Genomic DNA, 9100 nt, shown 5'->3' on the forward strand with positions numbered 1-9100 from the left:
ATGTAGGTTACCTGGACATGAGTTAAATATTTTAATACATATATACATATGCACATAAAGTTATGAACAGTACATAAGGCCTGAGCAAAGCCGGGCAGAACTGTTAGTATATATATATATATATATATATATATATATATATATATATATATATATATATATATACATATATATATATGCGTGCGTGTGTGCGTGTGTGTGTGATGGACTCTTCCGTTGATTTCGATGTACGATCATCCGCCACAGCAACTAAGTTGCTCGGAAATCCACACAGATTTGTTTATAGTGGTGCAGGCTTTGTGCAGAACCATCCACACTTTTTGCTATTACTGCTAACATTTTTCGGTGCAACGACTGCAATATATATATATATATATATATATATATATATATATATATATATATATATATATGTATGTATATACACATATATATATATATATACGGATCTCTGACTGTCCAGTTATATGTGCATATGTGTTTCAAGTGCGGATATATTAAACAGGCAATGCTCAACAACTCGGACACACAACAATTTAAAATACCCGATCCGTACAACATTGGCGGATAATATCGTTCAGGGATTCTTACAACTCGCTTAGAGGAAAAACACACCTTGTTAACATTTCGGTCTTTTTTGATGGATCCACAAATGTTGCAATGAATATTCATCCAATGAAAACAACCAGATGTCTCGAATTTTATTTTCGCAACTTTTACTTTTAGAATGTTACCCTTTTAGGTGTTACCATTTTAGGTGTTACACACTTTTTCTAATTCTACATTCTTACTATACTGTATGCAGGACAACTTTCGCGGCAAACAGAGACTATAGACCTCAGCCGATAGCTGTTACCTTCATCTGTTCTGCTAGGTTGTATTTCGCTAACTCTCTTTTTACTCACTGTTTGTATATATAAAAAAAAAAATCTCTAAATTTTCAATAATATCATTACAATATAATCGCCGAATGACTGGCACGTATTTCATATTATATTGTTTCTAAAATTTCATTTAATCAAGTTAACGATCCTGTGCCATTTTTTTTTTAGTTAAAAAAGCATCTAGCCGACGACGAGGACGACAACGACGACAACAACAACAACAACAACAGTAGCAGTAGCAGCAGCAGCAGCAACAACAGCAACAACAACAGCAACAGCAGCAACAACAACAACAACAGCAATAACAACAATAATAATAATAATAATAATATGATGTTTATGATGATGATAATAATAATAATAATAGTAATAATAATAATAATAAAAATAATAATAATAATAATAATAACCTTAATAATAATAGTAATAATAATAATAGTAATAATAATAATAATAATAAAAAAAAATAATAATAATAAAAATAATAATAATAATAATAATAGTAATAATAATAATAATAATAGTAATAATAATAATAGTAATGATAATAATAATAGTAATAATAATAATAGTAATAATAAAAATAATAATAATAAAAATAATAATAATAATAATAAAAATAATAATAATAATAATAAAAATAATAATAATAATAATAATAATAATAATAATAATAAAAATAATAATAATAATAATAATAATAATAATAATAATAATAATAATAATAATAATAATAATAATAATAATCAGGTGTATTCCCAGCGTTTTCCTGGGTCATCAATAAAGCATATATTTTTTATTTGTATATTTTACATTTCTATTGGTTTGTTCTCTTTCCCAATCGTGTTCAAACCATAATCGATAAGCTTCTAGAGTTAATCTTCGACCCAAATATAATATGGAATAATACAAAAATAAATCATTAAATTTTCTCTAAAAATGGTTGCAACATGCTAACGCTACAGAAATTACCTTACTTTTAATGCAATTCTCTTCTGGTTTAAATGCAAGAATTCTTTTAAAATGAGGTGCTGCTGTCATATCTAGAGTTGTGCACTTGACATATTTGTCCATTTCTTGCACAGACCACATAATTGATTTGAGAATCTGATGGGAGGTAATCTTCGCTCGTTACTGAATTCTGTGACACAGAGAAGAAGTGCTTTTAGCCTGTAGAACCTGTATCGTTTTGTTCACAGTGGCGGTTCGACTGAGCTCAAATCTCTTGTCTCACTTCACAGCAAAATATCATACAGCCGTACATTTTCTTCTTCTTCTTCTTCTTCTTCTCTCTCTCTCTCTCTCTCTCTCTTCCTCTCGGTCTCTCTCTGAGTTTACTACAACTCACACGGAACTTCCATGAAAATGTTTATTTCCTTGCTTATTTCATATGCAAATTAAGATACCACAATACTACCGTACCGGATAATCTCCAATATAATGTAAACAAATACTTGTCGAGTCATCTATTTATAAAATTATGTAATCCTCTACCAGCTCTTCCGGCTGTTTGCCGTTCCTCCGTGATTGAGTTCAATGTCCAGTCAACTATTTTCATAAGACTTATCCTTGAGTTTATTTCGGGACTTGATAAGCGATACTCCATTAGTAAGAGATCTTCATTCTTTATTATTATATTCCGTTAAAAATTTTTTTCCCCTCTTTAGACATTTTGCCCGTTGAACGCAGACCCACGTTAGAATCTGCTGACTTGGAATGAGAGATTTCAACCAAATTAATTCTTGAATATAGTTAAATTTGTACTTATTTTTGAATTAAGTACAAATCCCTATTAATCGCTATTAATCGCTAATCGTGCATCGAATTGATACACTATACTTGGTTCGCTGTATATTTTCACAGTAAAAAAAAAAAAAAAAAAAAATTCGGTCAGATCTGCTTGATAGTTTCCGAGAAAAAAAAGTTAAATGGACAGAGAGAGAGAGACAGACAGACGGACAGACAGGGACAGAGTCAGAGACAGAGTCAAAGACAGAGACAGAAGCAGAGTAAGAGAAATATAATGTAGATTTTCATGTGAGTTTGTTTTCAACTAATTAGTAATTCTATTTTCTTATTTCTCTCCTTTCTTACAATTCTTTGTTCTTTCCTTCTCTTGCGTTTATTTAAGAATCCTTTAAAATGTTTTACTTTGTTTTGTTTTCTTCCTCGTTTTTAGCATTTATTATTCGCTTGCTTCACGTCTTCCGTAATCTTTCCCTTAGACGCGTCAATTTATGGGTTGTCGCTTCTTTCCTCTGTGTTTATTTAATCTCGCTTATATTTAAAACAACTTTGAAGTGACTTTGATGTGAACTCTCAAAAACGGGAACCCATGATAAAATTAACCCTGCGAATATCTCGCCTCGGTAATTATAATAGCATAGTCATCAGCAAGAAACCGCACTCGTTAAAGCGAGGTAAGATCAGGGACTTCCTCGCTGCGCAACGTTAAAAATGGCGGATACGTCGCAGCAGTTTTTTTTTTTTCTATTTTTTGCTTAAAAGTGTCATATAGATGTGATGATATTACTGAGCAGAAATCGTAAAGAATCAAATAAAGAGGAAGAATAATAAGTAATCAATATATTAATACCTTTTACGTACGTACATATGTGTGCCACGTTTTTCAGATTATCATTTAATCAGTAGATAGACCCTATTAATTAAAAAGGAAGATAGAAGTAGATGACCTACTACGGGCATTAAATTAGTATATAGACAAGCTAGTTTAATGTGCGTAATATGTTACCGCATTATATCCTCTTTTCGTTAATAAATAGGACTTTTCGATTACTGAAGACGAAATGTATTTTTTTTTAAGTGATGTCGCTTTTGGGCCGGACGTTGAACTAAAATTTAATTTCGATGTCTTCTGGCTAGGATACAAGGGTAGTACCTGTTCTGTTTAAAGATGATATAATGATATCTGTGAGATTCTGTCTGTGATGGGCGTATATATATATATATATATATATATATATATATATATATATATATATATATATATATATATATATATATAATACTAAAAGTCTATGGATCTTGTATGTTTGCAATCAGATTTCCGGTTTTCAACATCCGGTTGCGCATGCGTAAATAGCAACGTCTTCTATCCGTTATTCCAATTCCGGCATTTTTATATCGCTTTTAATACAAACAATTTCATTTAATTTGATCAAATAGTTTTTTGTTTTTTTTTAACGGCTAAAAACATTCAACTTCGTAAAGTCTGTCGCAGTTTCAAAAAAACTTCTCCCTTTAAAAAAAACAAAAGTAAACAAACAAGAAAAACAACACTCATTATTAATAGAAACAGCGGCGGTGAAAGAAAACACCTCTCACTTTCCCTCTAATAGATTTCAACACTCCTACTCCCTCTGTTTTCGTTACGTACGCGAGAAATCTTTAATTCATGTCATTATAAATTATTAATTTTATAAAATCAACCGTAGTTTTTTTTTTTTTTAACGGCTAAAAACATTCAACTTCGTAAAATCTGTCGCAGTTTCAAAAAAACTTCTCCCTTTTAAAAAACAACACTCATTATTAATAGAAACAGCGGCGGTGAAAGAAAACACCTCTCACTTTCACTCTCATAGATTTCAACACTCCTACTCCCTCTGTTTTCGTTACGTACGCGAGAAATAGTTACGTGTATGTGTGAGAGAGAGAAAAAGGGAGCGATGTAAAACTGGATAGTTAAGCGAAAGGAAAACATAAAAGTTTTTTTAACACACTCAAATTGTACAAAAAATGTTGTAAATAGAAAAGTATTGTCTTAGTTTTAGTGACCTTATTATTAGCATATGAATACAATATTTATTTTCTGTACAATAAGTGCTTAAGCACCCGTGCTTTTCAGCGATACATATTCAATAAAATAAATTGATTAATATAATTAATCTGGATATAAGAGAGTTAGAACCTGATAAGAAGTCTCAATTAAGCAAAAGGATAACAAAAGTTTTCTTAAAAAAAAATTAATTGTACAAAAAATGTAAATAGAAAAGAATTGTCTTAATTTTATTGACCTTATTATTAACATACAAATTAAATATTTTACACAATGGGTACTGAATGTTTGCTTAAATTAAATGAAAAAAGTTACATTTTATTTTCATTTTCTATTTAAAAAGCCATTATTAACATGTGGAGAGTGTTTTTTTTATTATTCTGTACTTTCAACTAACGATTTCATTTAAAAGATGATATATCAAAATTTGAATTTAACTATAATAAGGATTATGATACCTGTTCAGTGCATATTTACCTATAAGTATGACCAACCACTTATAATTCAGTAACTGTAATTTAAAAAAAAATTAACAATTATAATAAACAGAACGACTCATAGAAATCTATCTATATTCTTTTTTCATTTTAATATACTTTCATAGAAATGCTTCTGTTATGTAAAAAAAAAAACTATTTTCTTTATGCCACAAGTGTCACGCTCATACATGAATTCCATAGCTAATATAGCGTACTGACCCAACGGGTCACGGGTGGTCTAGTATATATATATATATATATATATATATATATATATATATATATTAGAAATATCTCCTATAATGATATTGGAGATAAACCGTAATAACTAGATATAGTCTGATACTATATTAACAAGATTACTTGGATAAATACTTTTACAGACTTAACAAAAATGCTACAAAAATATCACTGGATCTCCATTTACACTGAACGTCCACAGGATGCCCAACATCAATGTACCATTTTTAAAGATGCTGCTGCGGTATTCCAACAGGTCTCTCAATAGATATATAGACAATGCATCAGTTAAGAGTGTGGTTGAGTTAATATGAGAAAGAAAAGCATGGACAACGGATAGGATAGCAAATTGAAGAACTAACGAGAAGCAAAATACGAAGATAACATTCATATCATAATAACATTATGCAAATTCGCCTAACACAATCCCCTTTAAGGATATGACTGCGAAATGAATAACCAAGTAGAGTGAATAGCACGTGACGTCACCGATCATTCGACAGGCCTATATTGCGGAAGTCGTGGCTCAGTGCAAATACAAAGGAAGATTAATAATGAAGTATGAAAGACTAAAAACACCATTAACTTTTTTAGGTTATAATTTATTTGGTAAGGGAGGATCATGCTCCTCAGATGTTATTTTATTCGTGCAAACAACATCCATGAACAATAGTTCATAAAAATAAAATCTATCACTTTGAATTTAATAAAAAAAAAACGAGAAAGAATTACAAAACTAAAATATTAAAAAGAAAAGAAAAACACAAGAAAAATCGTATCGGTCCTTATAGATAGCAGAAAAAATATGAGAAATGTCTATTAATAATGAAATAAATTAATTATGAAAATTTTATATATATATATATATATATATATATATATATATATATATATATATTTATATACTGTCAATCTTCTATTGATTATTTTATATTATATTGTATCCAATATATAGCAATGATTTCAAAACTAAAACAATGTAACATATGGCTTGAGTGCTGTCAGATAGAATCGAAACCGAAACCAAAACTTATGAATAATTCTTGCGGAAATTAATTACACGATTTAAGCAAGTAAGCAAAGAAGGATGCCCGTACGGTCGTTAGAGCTTTTTATACTTGAGATATGCTTGTTAGTTATATCCGAACGATCAAGGTATGTTTTTCTTTTTTTATACGAGGACTGCGTATATATTTTCTATTAAATTATCTGTCTGCTTTTAATATTCAAGTAGTGCCTTCGAAGCAACAGACTAAACGAAAAACAAGTTCGATTCTATATAGTTCAACATAAACGTTTTCATCAAACCTACAGCTAACCTAATTCTTCACTAACTACTTTATTTTGCCATATTTATTTGATTTTTTTATCCACCAACTTCATTGCTTAACCTTTCTAAACCGTTCCTCAACCCCTAACCATACCTGTCTGCATCCTTTGCTTTCATGTCTTTCACTTTTTTCGTTTATTCACCAGATAATGTTTCTGCTAGTCTATCACTTTCCTTATTCCCCCCCCCGACCACGGTTTTACCAGTCGTTATTACTTCCTTCCCCTGTAACAAAGCACGAATGCGTGTATGACGGCAACAGCAGTCGACATATGCAAATAACCGAGTTGTGTGCGAAGTGTCACAGCGAGGAAAAAGGAAATAAAAAAATTATCAAAAACGAACAATGTGATCAAGAATGCACAGAGAGAGACGTGTAAGACGCATCGCATAGGGATACAGGAAACGACTTGTTTTAAACATGGCCGGACAAAGGCAGGTATAACGTGTTCGACACGGCAGATTCTTTTAAAGCATATAGGAGTACAAGAAAAGTGTTTTTTATTACAATTAAGCTGTTATTCGGGAAAGTACCTGTAAATAAATGCCTGCCATTTCACTGAAAAGAACGATTGAGTGGAAATATTTCCTTGTGTTTGTTTCCTTGCGATCGCATGTATATAACGTGTAAACCATGCATGTAACGTAATGAGTGTAACATGTAACCACTACGTTACATTCCTCTCTCTTTTATAGTTGTCGATCACGTGACTCCTATCCTCAATTGTAATGTTAAATGCTTGACAGCTTTCGCATTCATTTGAGGTCCATGGTTGACACATCGGTTTTCGCCAGATCACCGAATTAAGCAACGTTGAGCCTGGCCAATACCAGATGAGTAACAATTTGGGAAAGCGAGGCGCTGTATGTACCGCAAAATAAAATACCAGGTTGAGAAACTGGCGCGATCTATTCTTCTCTCGGGGGTAGATGGGACTCTCTTAAGTCGTGCTAAGCACCCCGTCTAGTGATCGTCTCAGGATAAAAAATGCCCTTGATAGTCCTGGCGAAGCATCAGGTATTCAGCTACCGACAAGATGGGAATTACATTACTCGTGTAACAAGAAACGTTCTCTTTTTCGTGTAAGTAAGATCAACATTAGATAAGTGAAAATGAGATTAGTATAGACCGAGATTTCGACTTTGTAAGCAAGGTTCAGAAATGGAATTTAGCATTGTTCAGTTTCACATAAAATAGTTTAGATATGTTTTTTGTAAAAGGGATTCTGATAGTTCAATTTTTTTTATGAAAACTGAATTAAAATAAGGTCAGCTAGAGAAGAACGAAGAATAGCAATTTAAATGTGTTGAAAAATAAGTTAGGTCGAAAAATAGGTTAGTGAGAATTCTTTGTCTGCAGAAATGTTTTGGAAACATGTGCCGAACCACGCATGTTTACGCCATGTGGGTCGATCACGTTGACAGACACACGTATAACGTTATGGCAGAAATGAATTCTACATATAGGAGCTAGTTCAGGAGGTAAGGGCAGTCGGACAGCGACAAAGAGAGAGAGAGAGAAATAGAGAGAGAGAAAGAGCAGTCAGCAAAGGCAGTCAAAGGAGGGTCTACTTTAGAAGCGAAGGGAAAGCCTTTAATCATGTAGTCGACTTTGAATTCCTGGATGTCATAATCATTTCGACCGGTAAAATGGATGAAAAGAACATCTCATATTTTTGTAACTGCCGTCTTCGTGTTATCATATTAACCAAATTGAAGGTAATGTGAACTCATCGTTATTAATGAACTTTGTATAACCCATCTTAAGTAATGTGTCCCCCTCTCTATCCGAAGTAATGTGTCCCCCTCTCTATCCGAAGTAATGTGTCCCCTTTCTATTCTAAGTAATGTATCCCCCTCTCTATCATAAGTAATGTGTCCCTCTCTCTATCCTAAGTAACGTGTCCCCTTTCTCTCCTATGTAATGTGCCCCCTTTCTATCCTAAGTAACGTGTCCCCTTTCAATCCTAAGTAATGTGTCCTTCTCTCTATCCTAAGTAATGTGTCCCTCTCTCTATTCTAAGTAATGTGCCCCCCTCTCTATCCTAAGTTATGTATCCCGTTTCTATCCTAAGTAATGTATCCCCCTCTCTATCCTAAGTAGTGTGTCCCCTTCTCTATCCTAAGTAATGTATCCCCCTCTCTATCCTAAGTAATGTGCCCCCTTCTCTATCCTAAGTAATGTATCCCCCTCTCTATCCTAAGTAATGTGCCCCCTTCTCTATCCTAAGTAATGTATCCCCCTCTCTATCCTAAGTAATGTATCCCCCTCTCTATCCTAAGTAATGTAACCCCCTCTCTATCCTAAGTAATATGCCCCCTTTCTATCCTAAGTAATGTAACCCCCTCTCTATCCTAAGTAATATGCCCC

The sequence above is a fragment of the Euprymna scolopes genome, chromosome 9 (genome assembly GCF_053919585.1).
Source record: "Euprymna scolopes isolate OS-2025 chromosome 9, ASM5391958v1, whole genome shotgun sequence".
Classification (NCBI taxonomy): domain Eukaryota; kingdom Metazoa; phylum Mollusca; class Cephalopoda; order Sepiida; family Sepiolidae; genus Euprymna; species Euprymna scolopes.